The sequence below is a fragment of the Pogona vitticeps genome, chromosome 5 (genome assembly GCF_051106095.1).
Source record: "Pogona vitticeps strain Pit_001003342236 chromosome 5, PviZW2.1, whole genome shotgun sequence".
In the NCBI taxonomy this organism is placed as follows: Eukaryota; Metazoa; Chordata; class Lepidosauria; order Squamata; family Agamidae; genus Pogona; species Pogona vitticeps.
In genome coordinates this window covers 13,325,719-13,340,815 of record NC_135787.1, presented here as the reverse complement: position 1 = coordinate 13,340,815, position 15,097 = coordinate 13,325,719, and the positions used below count along the sequence as shown (strand labels likewise).

Below are 15,097 nucleotides of genomic sequence, written 5' to 3'. Positions count from 1 at the left end.
CATTGGAAACTATTTGAATAGCTAGTTATAATACCTTTAAACCCAGCTTAGTTTGAAAAACCAGGATGTCAGCTACATCTCACTCCATCTTGCAGAGATGTCGTGGCATACAAGTCGAATGGATAAAATAAACAAATCTTTCTGTGGCTTGTAACTGCAGCTAATTAAGATGACACAGAAGTAGCCTCACACTCTGCCAGAGTGCTCACATAACTACCAGTAATAGCTGGAGGCTTTACTTGACTCAGTTACAACTCCACCTGATGTTCCTTAGCTGTCTGAGATATCAAAGCGAAGCTAAGTATACTTTCAAGTCCTACTAAGAAAACAGAAGTCCTGTTTTGATTGGCAGTCAGAGCTGATAACAAGGTGAAGTCCATTACTGGTATATATATTTTAGGAAAGGAAAAGATTTCCATCAGTCCTAAGCACTACAGTTGGAGTCTTCCTCTTATATTCTTCTAACATTAAATATTAACAATATTTCAGAACAAGTGAAAATGTACACAAAACTGAAAAAACTGCAGAACGTATACAGAGGCTGAAGGTGAGAATTAAGTCTAACTCAAGACATGTTGTTGTAAGAAGTGAAGGAAAAGATGACACTTTCCCCCAATTTTCCATACAGAAGTTGACTTGACTGCTAGTTAAATATTTATTCAGTAATGAGATAGCCTTCTTGTGAGGGGGTCACCAGCGAAGGTGTTCTTAGCAGGCTATCTGCCCCAACCACCCACAGAGGTGCATGGTACAGTCAAGAACCCAGGTGCCTAGGGGGTTGAGAAGAGCAGAGGCCAGGATACTCAGCCCCAAAATGGAAGACCTTGAAGGAGGTGGGGAGAAAAAAAGGACCTGTAGGGGGAAAGTTAGTTTAGACATGGAGGCTGTAAAAAGATCACTGGAGGAAGTAGTCAGGATAGGAGACCATGCAGGTGAAAGAAGGACCTTTAGAATGGGAGGAAGAAAGAGCCTGAGGTGATGGCTAGGAGGAATTTGAGGAAACCTACAATACTAAGCTACCAACATGAATTCGACCAAACTCCGGGAGGCAGTGGAAGACAAGAGGACCTGACGTGCTCTGGTCTATGGAGTCATGAACAATCAACATGACTTATCAACTAAACAACAACAATACTGTACTAAAAAAGGGCCTTCAGGCCAACTGAGGGTGAGTTGGACTACATAATCAAGGAGGACCCTTGGACTGGGGTCTTGAGCAACCTTCTCCAAGAGAGAAGGAAAATGGCCCCAACAAGCCACAGTTCCTCACCATCTGAAGTATTGGGGAGAACATATGCCAATGCCTCCAGCATGGGCCAGGTACCGGGGAAAGAAACCCAATGCACCTATGACGCTGGAGGAGGAAGTGGCAGAAAGAATGCTAGCGATGCCTACAGCAACAGCAACCATCAAGCAAACCCATTCCCAGACCTGTGCCCATACAGGGAGGCAGGTAAGCACTGCCCCTTGCCCTCCATGTGGGCATACGGGCCTTCACTCCTCAAGGCATCCAGAGTCCGTGCCTTGTGGCGCGGTTGACAGGAGGACAAGTTAGAGACTTCCCCACCTCAGTGCCGTTAACTTAGCATGTGGAGCAGACAAAGAAAGGGATGGGCCTAGCATCACCCACAAGTCCCTTGGTTAATGATTCCAGTACAATGCCTGTTTGAGACTTTGTTAAACTCCCCTTCCAAATTTTGATGAACCTTTCTTTGTTTAAACTCTGTTGATAAGTACTTGGATCAGTAAACGGAGGAGGGGACACCCATCAACCCAGGCAGGGTGGACAGGGTCCATAATTCTCCATCAAATCTGGGAACAGCAGAACAGTTTAGACCATGAGTGCAGGCAATGTGGTGCAGACAGAGTTGTCCTGCAAAGAAAGTGGAGCATGTAACATGTTCATGAAAAACCATCAGGTGGCTACGGTGGTTACTTATATCACCTAAAGCAGCTGCCTCCCCCTGCCTAAGATTAGGGCCAGAAATGCAAAAATGTACATATGGAGGAACAATGGGTATGAAAATTCAGACTAATTTTAACATGTATATGTACCAAGAATATGCTATTATTATTATTATTATTATTATTATTATTATTATTATTATTATTATTATTATTATTATTATTATTATTATTATTATTATTATTATTATTATTATTATTATTGTCGTTGTCGTCGTCGTCGTCGATGATGATGACGATGATTAACTGACGCAGAAGTAGGGAAAAATCTATACCCTATCCAGCCACTCTCTTTACACTTATGAGAATACCCCAGAAATATATTTGAAGGCATCATAAATTTTCAGTTTCATTCTCAGGTTACGCTTTTTTGGGCAGTCACATATGAAGAGTTAGTCCAACATTATTCATTTCAGTTTACAATCCAACTGCTAATAGAAGGTGAAGATCCATTGCTGAACAGAAGGCATCAATGGCCCTTAACAAAGGGGAGTATTAGCTTGTTAAAGAACACATTGCACCTTGTTTGCATATTAAAGAACAGGTTAGCATATATTTCTTGCCCACAGTGTTAATGGGGGCAGTGAATTTATTAAAAGTGGTGTATAATTCACAATTATGACTTTTAATGAGATTTCATTTGTCCCCTCTGAAGCTAGTGGGTGAATTTTACACATGAAGAAATAAGCACTGAGTGATTTCTTTATTTAAATAATAAGAATAAAAACCTGTAGCATTTCTGGTCAATTAATTGCCAGTTGTGAAAGTTGAGTGCTCAAGTAGGTCAGTCAACACTGAGGGGGTTGCTTCATCAGACTCAGATTGTGGCCACCCTCTGTTGCTGAAATGTTTGAATGATAGGGATGGGGAAACCTGGATTCTGTATCTGTCCTCCCCAAGCGTTTCCTCAAAAGAGAAAGCAGGCTTCACTTAGAGGTAGCTGTGAGAAGCCATTAAAGCTGCTTGGTTGATTTACCAATTCTGAGGAGTAGACACAATCTGGATTTTATTTGTCATTCTCTGTAGTGTTTAGTACACTGGAAAGTGTTCATGTCAGCCCTAACTCCAAGGAGAGTCTAAAAACATGGGTTGCTGAATCCGTCCTTACCAACAAGGAGTGGGCCTTTTGTAAAGCTAGTGGCTCTTAATTGCCTGTTTAAGATCAAAACATCCTCAAAGACTTCTCAACATCCTCAAATACTTCTCAGCTTGCAATAACGTACTGCTCCTGGAAACACCCATTTCTTCCCCAGTTACTATCACAATTGTAGCTAAGCTTGGAGAGATCAGGAAAACCTGAGGAATGGCAGATAATACCATAGCCCCTGATACTCACAAAGTCCCGAAGCTTTGACTTGTAAGCTATAGCTCTATTAAGCTTTCTACAGTAAACAAGACTACTAAAAAAGTTCTTGGCACAAAGCAGTGAGATTTCTTTTCGGTTGGTCTCAGAGAAACTAGGAACATTTTCGGGAACATTTTCAATGAATTTTTCAGAAATGGAAAATGTGACAACCTGCATGAACTACAAAGGAGTAGCACTGGATGTGTTGCTGGCATCTTTGACATCCATCAGCCCGTCCTTTTCACAAATACAATTACCCTAGTTTTATGCATGTATGTGTGAAAGCCACAAACAGAAGGAAAGAATATTATGTGGCATCTTGAGTTTGTGAATTTTTGATAATCCCTGAAGGGGATTCTGTGACAAGCTGATTCATGGGAAAATCTCTTCCGTTGTGACATTTTCCTCCACTAACAATGCTACTATCTCTAGCATAAAGTTGCCATGTGGTTATTTAGAGATCTGTGGCTTTGTTCAGAAAGTCCCTGAAAGCTAGCTCATATGCAGAGGTTAAGTCACCAAATGGTAACAGGAACTTCCCTGTCCGCTTATATAAAAGTGAGGTGGCTGTTGTATCTCTTAACTTTTCCTCTTGTCTATTGTCCCCACCTCCCCAGAACTCATTAAATCAGATGGCAATAATGGTGGACAATGATAAGATTAGGCACAAAATAATAAGAGAAAAATGTTTCAGTTTTCTTGTCTCTTCCTGTATTGGAGAACCTATGATCACACATGCATAATCATTGTTCGTGTAAAGTTCATTACCTGCAAAAATCCCATTAAAATTCACCAAATAAACGAGCAACAAATGCACCTATGATTAATAAAATAAAAATAAAATAAAACAATTTAACATAAGAATCCAAGAAGTACTCCATTCATCCCACAGAATGCTGTCATTTAGGTGATCTGAGATCCAGCTTGAGATCAGAGATAGTGATAGCTTTATCCTATTACTCAACCAGGTAAAGGCTACAGAATGGGTGGCAGACGGCAGAAGAAAATTAGCTGTTGGGATAATTATTTCTGGGATGGCGAATAAGAAATAGCAGCTGTCGCCGGCAGCACCTGAGCAACTCCCAGAATGACAGGCTCATGTGTGGATTTTTTTCTGGATCACCTACATTTCCAGATGATCAACCCTGCACAACAGATAGGAGTTGGGGCAAAATGACATGGTTGAGATGGCAGCACACCGCAGGCACCGATGGATGCTCATCATCATGAGCCATGAGGTCTTTTGTCTCTCTAGCCTTACTAATGCCTTGAGTGGCAATGCTAGCCAGCTGTAAATATTATTTTCCATGGAATTCAGTAGCCCCCTCCTTAGGCATTAAAGTCACAGACTGGCTCCCAATTTCTCCCTGATAGTCAGACACGGCTGGTGAGCTTATACGAAGGCCCATAGAATGTATGGGAGCAGCAGCTCATGCTCATTCCTCTGACATGTCACGGCCTCACATTGTGGTGTAGTGTTAAATTTTAAAGCAAAGGCACTCATCATGATATTAACCACAGAGAGCCCCCGCCCACATGGAGCATCCAAAAATCCAGGCGGCTGCATTGATTCATGGCCATAAATCAAGCCTAGCTATTTTCATCTTCAGCAGAAGCAGGTCTGTTGTTGTTGTTTAAAAAAACTTAACATATCTCAACTGCTCATTCAAGATGAAATGAACCAAAATACTTCACGTAGCTCACAACACTGTATTGTTGCTGGGGAAAAAATCCATCTCCTCCCATACAATTGATGTGAGGATTGCAAACAAACTTGGCAGGAACAGGAAAGGCTGAGCAGATTGTCAGGTAACGTTAGGCAAAATCCAAAGAGACTAAACAAGACAAAAACATGTGGCACCTTAAAGATTAACTATTTTTATTTTAGTGTAAGCTTTCGTGGACACGTCTACTTCATCAGATATATGGAAAAAGAATGAAACATTGAATGAAATATCGGTTTAACAAGCAGAACATTCATTAGCCCTTGGGTGTGTGGTACATTGACATGCAGTAACCCATGGCCCATGGCGTTACTGGGTACTGTTGTAAACTATCCTGCAGGAGACAGAAAACAGACAACAGGCCTGAACAAAGATGAGGGCAGAGAGAAAAGGAAGAGGAGGAGTGTTGGGGAGGGGTTAGAAGACTGGGGATTAAGTTACATTATGATCCACACTAACTGATAAAATCATTAAGAAAAAGAAATGACTCAACTGGCTCTGAATTGAGGAAAGGGGATTTAAGTTTTGTTGAAAAATCTGAGCCCACTTTCTCTTTCCAGGCTGAGACTGTTAGCTGTGCTAACTGCCTCTCTTTTCAATACGAATTGCCATGGTTAGTCATCCCACAACAGGAGAGGCAAAAAGAATGATACTTTTCACCAGTCCCAGGGTGCCACCAGAAGAAGAGACTGGTAAACCATTTCTATGAATTCTATATGTATAAAAATTTTCCCCATGAATTGGAATCAACCTGATGGTACACAATTACAGTGGTGCCTCGCTAGACAGTTACCCCGCATGACAGTTTTTTCGCTAGACATTGACTTTTCGCGATTGCTATAGCGATTCGCAAAACAGTGATTCCTATGGGGGAATTTCGCTGAACAATGTTTGGTCCTTGCTTCGCAAACCGATTTTCGCTAGACGACGATTTTGACAGCTTCCTCCGCGCTCACAAAACAGGTGTTTTCGGGACCTAAGCTTCGCAAGACAGCAATTTAAACAGCTGATTGGCGGTTCGCAAAGCAGCTTTCCTATGGCTGATCTTCACTAGACAACGATGATTCTTCTCCATTGGAACGCATTAAACAGGTTTCAATACATTCCAATGGGGAAATGCTTTTCGCTAGACCATGATTTTGCTAAACAGTGATTTCAGTGGAACTGATTATCACCACTGTATTAGTAGTAGGTATTTATAACTATTTAGTTTTTGTGTGACAAGTAGCGCAACTAATAGGTACAAAGGTAGTTTTTAGTTGTAACCCATAACTTCAATTGCTTATGTATAACGGATCATACATAGTGATTCTCAAAAAGACATTTTTAAAACACTTTAGAGGCATTTTGATAGAAATCTTATCCTAGGAAAAAGCAAGGCTAGCCAGCTAGAACCCAAAATACGAACACTCCACGCTACAACAATTTTATTCAAATAAGCACATATACATTCAAAGAGCCAACTCTTGTTCCTTACACCTAAAATAAAACCGTATCCTTTTCTTCTTCATCCCATTGCTTCACACAAATAGAATTCAAAGTGCTTGGAATAAAAATAACCCAAAATATATCAGCAACTTCCTGGTTTCCTGGAGAGCAGCTCCCAACCAGTGTATACACCACATCAATAACATAATTACAGCCAAGTGTTATGTCAAGATGCTTAAAATGAATGTTATGTCCTGAAAACTACATGTACTGTCTCCAGAGGGTGTTTTCTGTAGACAGTGGCTAAACAAAGCTATTAACGATCAATTCTTAGATGCTTCTATCTGCAAGCAGGAACTGTCAGGATAAGTTTTATGGAATACAGACATTCTTAGAGGCTGGAAACAGATAAGAGCTTGAGAGAATTGAATGTGACAGGCTGCAGCCATTATTGTCTAAGGAGTAAACATTCCATTCTTTTCTTCCGCAATGGTTTCACTCTGACTAAATAGGTGTTGCAGGTTTTGAAACACAACAAAAACCTGTAAACTAGAGAAAACAGAATCTTCCCCCACCCCCTGTCACAGTTCCATGAACACACAAAAATCTCTCTTATGGCTGAAAATGTGATTACTCTTAGTACATCTGTGTGCTATAAATTAATACACAGTTGTAGTTCTATGAAATACTGTATTTTAGTAAGTCTGAGAATGGCTTACTTTTAATACTAGCATGTAGGGCAGAGTGTGAAGTGTTTGTTTTTCAGATACCCCCTTCGAGATTCAAACAGTGAGCTAGGCTGTGGAGGCTTTAGTTTCTTGGAGATGGAATCCAGAAAACAAACATTTTCCATCTCTAACCCTATGAATGACTGATCTCCATAATGTGCTTCCTCAACAGCTTTGTAAACTCAAGGTTGTAACTTCTTTAGGGCGTCAATCCATCTCATATTTGTGTGTGTGTGTGCTCTGTGCTGTCAAGTCAGAACCAAATTATAGCAACCCTAACAGGGCTTTTAAGATATGTGAGATATTTAAGGTTTTGCCAGTTCCACCCTACTAGTGAATTTCTATGGCTGAGTGGAGATTTGAACCCTGTTCTCCAGAGTTCTAGTCTATCTGCTGCACCACACTGGGTGGTCTTCCTCTTTTCCTGCTGCCTTCAACCTTTCCCCACATTATTGTCTTTTCCAGGGAATCCTGCCTTCTCAAGATGTACCCAATGGAGGACATCCTCTGTTTCAACATGTTTACCTTTAGAGACATGCTCTAGGAACCACCTGTTTGTCTCTCTGGCAGTCCAAGATATCCGCAGTGCCATCCTCCAGCACTACCTTTCAAAGAAATCTTTTAAAAATTGTTTGAAAAGGAGTGCTTTTATCAGCGTCATCTCCCAGGGAGTATCTATGGTTGAACGGAAATTTGAGACAAGTTCTTCTGAGTCCTAGCTCAATGCTTTGTGCACTGCATCCCAAAACAAGGACTTAGGAGAATATCATGCTTCTTTCCATCTGAAGAATAGTTGGCTGGTGCAACAGGGGGAAAAGCTTCATTTCAGTTTGCTTTCGGAGACTTTGCTAAAAATTGCAAGTCAGACATTTGGGATGTGAGAGCTCTCATTTCTGCAGAAAGTGGAGTAGACATATTTCTTCGCCCCTAGCCAATGCTGCCATTTCTTAAGAAGTGGCAGGCCATAAACCCTGGTGGAGCCCAAACTTAATAAGATGGTTTTTAATGAAAAAATTAAGACAGCTCAAATTAGAGGGGGGGGGGAAAGCCAGGTAAAAGTGTAGGACTCTGATCATCATAAATGCCGAGGAGGCTCATATGGGGAGATACAGTCCTTTAGCTCAACCTTGTACCTCCAGATGCTCTGGGCTTCAACTTCCAGAAATCCTGGCCAGCAGAGGTGGTGGTGAAGACTTCTGTAGTCTAAGAACATCTGGAGGCCCAAAGTTGGGGACCACTGCTTTAGCTAGCCTGGATTCAAGCTGTATAAGGGCTTTATAGCAATGACCAGCAGGATACTGGAACAGGTCCACCTAAGTCTTTAAAAGGCTGCTCCCAGTCTTAAACAATAGGCAACAGATCTAGATGGCCAAGCATTTTGGATCTAAGACAGTTGTCTGCATCTTCTTATTCCCAGGGCAGCTATATTCAGTGTAACTCGGTATATCAGCAGTAAGAGGGATGTTCAGCTTTCATTAGGGTATCAAGAAAGTCCAGATGGCTGGTGCTGATAAATAAGAACTCTGATTTTTAATCTGCAGTGGTGATATTAAGCAATAAATGGCACTGGCACTTCCAGTCCTAATTCATACATTGTTGGTTGTTTTTCAAGCACAGGAGGCCAAAAATAAAAGGGATGGGAGGGTGAAGAATATGGATTGCTATTCAAGGAAGACAGAGGTATCCTCAAAATGAATGTAATGTATGCTAAACAAATGAAACTGTACCTGGGGTAATTAAAGTTGCCACAACATCTGTTGTCTCGCAAGAGAAAGCAAAATTTCATTTTAACTCCTGTAGTTCTAAAACATTCATAATTCTCCATTCAGCACCCTTGTGGCACTACAGAACATGTTGTGGTTGGGTGGGGAGAGAACCAAATGTGCCTTAGTAATGGAAACAGCCAAACTAAACAGAGAGAGAGGTAAACATATTGCAGAGCAGCATTGTGAAATGTGAATTTTGTATTAAATATGCACAATAGATATTTGGGCTGCATGTGTACCAAAAAGAATTTTAAAAACAATAGCCACAGAACCCATATTTATAGAAATATTCAGAACCACAGATCATTAACAAGGAATTTCCACCCACCTCCACCACTGGGATGTTTTCTGTTCCTCTCTCTCTGAGCAACAGTTTGAGTGACCTCCTCCATGACAAGACCACAGGTAGCTGCTGATCAACTGAAATGTTTTATTTTAGCGTGAACTGAAAAAAGGACTTGGCCAATGGGCTAGCCCTTAGCCACCTCTAACAGGTGCTCCTTCTTTTCAACTTTGCCCAAACTTGGCCCCAACTCTGTCCAAACTTAGTCCTCCAAGTGCCTGTACTTAATGATCCTTACGGCTGGTTGCAGGCAAGTTGGTACAGTAGAAACCCTTTTCTTTCACCAGGTCCAGAATCCTGTGCAGATGTAGCAGGCAGGGGATTCCACTGTAGGGATGCAGAATGGAACAGTAACCTATCTCCATAGCCAGTATGCCTGTGCCCAGTGTAATTCTGCGGGCTCACAGCCTCATGTGCTTGGAAGGCCATTATGTCCTCCACCATAAAGGCCAGGTCCATGCAGTTCACTCCTGCATGGTTGTGTGAAGGAGGCAGGGCATGTGTAGGCCCAGGAGGCAGCCCCTCCGAATGCCCAGCCAATCTACCGGTCAGCTCTTGGCCCTGTTGCTCCCTGTGACTGGCCTGTCTCTGGTTCTTCAGCCAGTGGGCTTTGTGTCACCACACACCATCCCTTTGAAGTTGGGCAGTCTCCTATGGGAGGAAATGCAAGGGCACTCACTCCCTTCTCCAGGAGTCGTGTCTCCACACGGCTTCCCAGCCTTTGCTGGGGGGTTGGGGGCTGGAGACATTTCTTCTGTCTGGCAGGTGGTCCAGTTGACAGTGTTGGCCCAAGTCTCCCCACTGTCATTGGCTGGGCCCTCTTTATCCAACCTCCCTACCCTTGCCACCCCTGAGGTTCCCCAGATGCTTCTCACAGGTGAACCACACAATTTGGTCCCAATTAATGGGCTGGCTCCACGTGATCAGTGTCATCCCATGGGTGGGATGGGCTTGGGCCAATGAGCCCTTGCCAATCCCACAAATAGTAAGCATCAAAACCAGGCACACAGCTTGCCTGCCGGTAAGTCAGGCATTAGGTTGGAACATTTGGGCAGGATCCAAAGATGCCATTTCATTGGGGAGAAAGCTTCTGTTAAAGGAGAGAAGGAAGTGATTCCTGCTTAACCATATTCCAAGTCAAGTAAGACCACTGGTGTAGTAAACAACTCAGTCTACCAATCCAAGAAAGAGCAAGCAATCAACAAATTGGGTACCTACTGTTCTTGGACTAGAGTTCCCCAAAGCTCTAGTTACTGTAGCTAATGGTCGGGGTTTTTGGGAGCTATAGTCCAGGAAAATCTGAGGCCCCAAGTCCCCTGTCCCAGGAGGGTCTTTCCTTTCTAGGAAAACCAGTACTACTGTGAGTACCCCTACTCTCAAGAAAGTCTCTCTTGCAAAGGGACACCTCACTAAGTCACTTGTAGCCTAGCTCTCCTCTTCATTTTCTGCCAATTTGTTGGGTTCACAGCAAGCCCCCCCCCCATTCCTATGACTCCAGCTTTGGATTCTCTGTCTCTTCAGGAGGGATTCTGCACCTCTCTCTGAGGGTCCAGGGTGGTCAGAGGCCATCCACTCCTCCATACCATCTGGCCATAGTTCTATGCACACTACATGAGAAGCACCACTAAACGATGTGCTGTCCTTTTAAACAAGTATGCACAGGATTATGTCCTGTCAGGCTTCAGTCCTGTAGACTCACACCGGACACTGAACTCCACAAGACTTTTCTCTGAGTAATAATGCTGAACAGTCATCTGAATAATGCTGAATAATGTCATCCCGTTCACTAAAATTCAAATTACGTATTATTACAAAATGCACCAGTAGCTCTTGGTTCAAGGAGAGGGAGGAGCTCTCTCACACAAGCCCCATTTTAGCACAAGGCAGCCCCTTGCTGCTATCACGTGTAGTTTATGCCCTGGTTGAATGAGGAGGTAGACAGCTGAAGTCAGACCCTTACATGGCTCTTTGTTCAGTTCATAGTTTTAAGACTGGCTGTGAAGGTTGGCAGTCTGAAAGAGGAGGTCACATCCTTTCAGTTTCTTGAAGGGATCTGCAGATGAATAACACAGAGCAGTGTTTCAGAAGTCACACTGACAGCCACTGAAGATGTCTTTGCATGCCACTTCCAGCATGATGCTTGCTTTGTTAAAGGACATGGGCAGCTGTTTTATAGTCCAACAGGGACAACGTAGGTGGGCTTGGGGGGGGGGGCTATTTCAGCGCCATCACCCTTGTGGGGCTGCATCAGGACCTGAAAGATTTTTATTTTCTTTCTCTTTTTTTAATCAAAACTATAAGAATTTTGATACCTACTTCCTGTTCTGATTTTGGAGTTGGAGAGAGGTCCAATTCATCTAGCAGTGTGTTGCTTATAAACTTGAGACAAGAGACAAAAAAGTGTTCATACATATTAGGTGCAGCCAGAATTCAAGTAGCAAAACAATGGAAAGACAAGGAGGAACCTTTGGTGGAGGACTGTTTAATAAAATTACAGGAACTAATATTAATGGACAAACTAACAGACTCATTGAAAGGAAAGAGTAGAATGGAGCACGAATCTCAATGGGGGAAAGAAAAGTGAGAGAAATGGAAGAAAGATCCCAAAACTGTGTCAAGTGACTTAGATTTAAATTAGACACAGAACTGCTCTCAACAGAAGTAAAAAGAAAGTAAAGCAGATTATTAATATGGATATAAAATAAGAATTAAGAAAGGTATCATTGTGAAGTAAATAAATGTCTGGTGGAAAATAAGGAAGTTTTTTGTGAAAGAGATAATAGAAAGTTATTTTGGTTATATGCTAAAAAAGACAGAGGTTTTCCTTGTTTATGAAGCTGCTCAGTAGTGCCACTGAATGTCCCGTCTTTTGTGGTACACCAACCTCTGTGGCAGCTGGCAGTCTCCCCAGCTCCCCACCCACAGTTAAGGTCCAGGGCAGACAATATAAGCTCACTCATCTCATAAGGATTTGCAGATCAGGAAGTGTGGGGAGTCAGGGAAGCTGCAGAGTGATGAAGAGATATATAAAAATAAGCGTGGAAAAGTCAAAGGTAGGACCTTTGTCCACTTTGCAATGTTATGGTAAGCTAAAAATGCTGGCTGGGGGATTCTGGAAGGTTGTAATATGCATGTTGTTCTACTTAGATGCCACTTATAATCAAAGGTCCTAACGTGTAGTTTATTTAGATTGTGCATAAGCCCAACACTGGTGGATCGACAGTTAACATGTTCCTAACTGTCGCACTCTGAAAGTTTCTAGCAAGAGGAGAATCAAGTCCCTCTCACTCAAATGGCTGGTACTCACTTCTCTTTCAGAAGAACCAAAGCACAGCAAGCTGTGAGGTAGGAGCTGTGGTGCAGCTTCCAACTGTCGCTTGTACTTCCTCCGGAAAGGAGAGAAGTCATAAATCCTCAGACTTTTGGAGAGAGGCAGTTAAGAAAAGAGGCCTCACCTTAATGTTCTGAACAAGGACTAGATTCATGCATCAATGAACTCAACAGGTTTCAAGGACTTCTTTCTAGGCAACTGTATTCTTAAGAGCTGTGCAATATAAAATACTCTTTCATGAGTGTTTCCCAGAACTTGGGAACGTGCTTACTACCCGTGTCACTCACGCGAGCCAGGAGGTGAGGTTGAGGAGCCTAACGCCGAGAGAGGCCCGAAAGGAAAAGACCAGAATCCGGGCCTTCTCGGCGGTGGCTCCTCGCCTTTGGAACAACTTGCCCCCTGAGATTCGCGCGGCTCCCTCGCTGGGCATTTTTAAGAAACAACTAAAAACATTGATGTATAGGTGGGCCTTCCCAACAGAAAACCCTTGACGATCTTTTTTTTTTTCTTATTCTGTTCTTTATTTTTTTTATTTACGTTTCTGCTGTAAAGTCTTAAAATTACATTGTTGTTTTTACTGTAAGCCGCCTAGAGTGGTCTAATATGATCAGATAGGCGGGATAGAAATAAAATAAATAAATAAATAAATAAATAATAAATAAATTAACACAAATCTTCCCACACCAACAGTGTCACCAGGAGTGTGACAGTGTCAGGTTCCTCCTCTGCCTCTGGCAACTCTCCAATGTGTTTTCCTGCCTGCCTGCTTCCATCTTGCCTCCTTGTTTATCTGGTCGGTTGTGGTTTCTGGACTGTGGAAAAGAAGAAGGGAAATAAGATTGTTCTCTCCATCCCTTCTCTAGCAGTGTTACTTTATCTATAAGAGAAGTGCCAAGAGTCCAGCCCCACCTGCAAACCCCTCCCCAATGAACTGCTAAATATAGTACCAAGGCAAGTCACTGAATTTTGTCAGCAAACTATGAAACCTGATAGTAAACATTTTGCTTACTTTAAATAGCTTGTAGTGGTTCACTGCCAGTCAATTGGGAATATCTTATTTAAAGTAAGCGTTTTGCCATCCAAATTCTGCACCATGATTAGTATGAATTTCAGTGGAAAGGTGCTAATGTGCATCATAGGGCCCCTGGCAGGTACTGGAAAACTATCCCCCAGAGCTGACAAGGTTGCCCGGTCTCTTCTGTATACAGTGGGGTCTTGACTTAAGAACGGCTTGAGTTAAGAACATTTTGACTTAAGAACCGCTCTCATAGGAAAATATTGACTTGACTTAAGTACTTAGATTTGAGTTAAGAACTGAAAAAAACCCTCGTGGGAGGCAGGGAAAGTGCAAAATTTGAACTCTCAGTTAACTGTTGGCCAGTGAAAAGGGTGCCTGTCTGCTTCCTCACTCCTCCCAGCGTTTAGAGAGTGGATTGGGAGACAGTCTTCAGACTGCCTGGACTGTATTTTCCCTGGCTTCCCTGAACCTTTCTTGACCTAAGAAAAAAGAAACAAAATATCCCCCTCTAGTGGTCAAAGGCAGAATAGCAGCTTCCCATTAGTTTCTATGGACGGAAAAGAGCAGATACTGATCAAATGGTTTTCAATGCATTCCTATGGGAAATGCAGATTTGACCTGAGAACTTTTTGACTTGAGAACCGCCTTCCAATACGGATTAAGTTCTCAAGTCAAGACCCCACTGTACCAAGAAGTCTTTAATGCCCGCCATAGGTCTTCGTCTGCAATATATATTTAAGAAATGAACCTTCAGTCCAAACCATGTTGGCCGTGCTCCACTACATTGCATAAGGCGGAGGGAGAGAGCCAGGTGGAAAAATAGGTGGCTTTTGCAGGTCACCCATCCACCCACTATTGCATCATGCTGCCTGAGTGTATCCCTACAATAGAGATATCACTATGTGCTTATTCTAACCTAGAAGAAAAGGGTAAGGAATCACCACATTATTCTTCTTGATGGTTTGGACGATGATACATTTTCCAGAATTCTTACAAGAGTTCTTTCATTGGGAAGCAAAACTTTTTACCAGTTTTGTGCAAAATTGCTCCAATTAGAGAAAATTGCCTTTTTGTGCAAAATTTCTCAATTGTACAAAATGTGTGCATTGCCCACAATGAAGATGACTGTTGCTGAATTTAAACAACTTAAGGCACTAGACTGGTCACTACGCTTATTGCGTCTGTGTAAATCTGTGTCTGTACATGCATGTGTGCTTTTAACATAAACTACAGAGTAAACTAATGCAACTGGATGGTACTCATTGCACCAACTGGCACTACATTGTTCCATCACTGTGTACAACTCCATATCTTGGATGGATCTAATGAATATATGCAGCACTCTTGAGTATACTTAAAGCCCTTTGTCTCCAAAGCAAATGTCAGAAGAATATTAGTACAAGGACCAGTACAGTGATTAATAAGAACCACAAACATTTTCTGTAGATC

General features: G+C 42.3%; 1 protein-coding gene across 6 annotated transcripts in view; it reads right to left on the bottom strand.

Moving 5' to 3' along the window:
* The window catches only part of ARHGAP24 (Rho GTPase activating protein 24), a 361,497-nt gene that overhangs the window by 242,393 nt on the left and 104,007 nt on the right, over nucleotides 1-15,097 (bottom strand). The gene's annotated exons all lie outside the window — the stretch shown is intronic.